General features: G+C 43.8%; 1 non-coding gene across 1 annotated transcript; it reads left to right on the forward strand.

The window, feature by feature from the left end:
* The first annotated feature begins 905 nt into the window (after positions 1 to 905).
* On the forward strand, positions 906 to 1,009 carry LOC112098625. The gene has a single exon (XR_002905735.1). It is a non-coding gene; the product is annotated as a small nucleolar RNA R71 (small nucleolar RNA).

Consider the following 1,009-nt stretch of genomic DNA (forward strand, 5'->3'; position numbering starts at 1 on the left):
TTTCTTTGGTCACCGGCATCTCCACTTTGTTGTCGACTTCTTTTCCTTTTCGCAAGGTCATGACTGCTTTGACCTCTCCATGCTGTTGTGGTGAACTGGTACTTGCTTCATGTACTCCTTTAGGATTAGGCACTGGTTGACTTGGAAATTTACCTTTCTCAACAGTCATTGCCAAGGTCTGAACTGAAGAAGCAAGTTGTCCCACCATCTTCTCAAGGCTTGAAACAGATTGGGCTTGTGAGTTAAAGCCTGCTCTTAACTCATTTCGTAGTCCATCAATGGTGCGGTTCTGTTGCTCAATCGTGGAGTGAGTAACATTCTTGAAATTCTGGAATGAATCCTCCCATGGTCTGGGTTGAGTGTAGTTCTGGTTCTGATTGTATGGTCTAAATGGGGGCTGAGAGGCTTGAGGATTTTGAGGAATTTGTTGCATTGGTGGAGCTGGAGCTGCTGGTCCATTCTGTTGGAGTCCTTGAGACCATGAAAAATTGGGGTGGTCTCTCCATCCAGGGTTATATGTGTTGGAGTATGGGTTGTAATTAGATGGCTTTCTCATTACACCTATGGCATTGGCTTGATCTGAGTATGAGTCATGGTCATATGGTTCTGTTGATTTAGCAGTTGATAACGATGCTATTTGTCGAGCAAGACCTTCAACCATCTCCTTGACTTCTTTGATTCCCGAAGTTGACTCGCCAATGTGAACCTCATTCACTCCTTTAATTCTTTTAGTATTCCTGAGTGATCGACTCCGTTGTTGGGAATTATCTGCTTGTCGCTGGAAGAATTCCCAAATTTCTGATGCACTTTTTGACATTAGCTCTCCTCCACTTGTTGCCATTAGCCATTCTTGCACATTCGGCAATAATCCCTCCAAAAAGTATTGGCATTGGTGCCATTTCTCGTACCCATGATGTGGACACTTCAAGAGTAGCCCATTGAATCGCTCCCATGTTTCGAAAAATTGCTCGTCCTCTCTTTGTGTAAACTCTGAAATTTCCCTGCGAAT

This window comes from Citrus clementina, unplaced genomic scaffold (assembly GCF_000493195.1).
Source record: "Citrus clementina cultivar Clemenules unplaced genomic scaffold, Citrus_clementina_v1.0 scaffold_5, whole genome shotgun sequence".
In the NCBI taxonomy this organism is placed as follows: domain Eukaryota; kingdom Viridiplantae; phylum Streptophyta; class Magnoliopsida; order Sapindales; family Rutaceae; genus Citrus; species Citrus x clementina.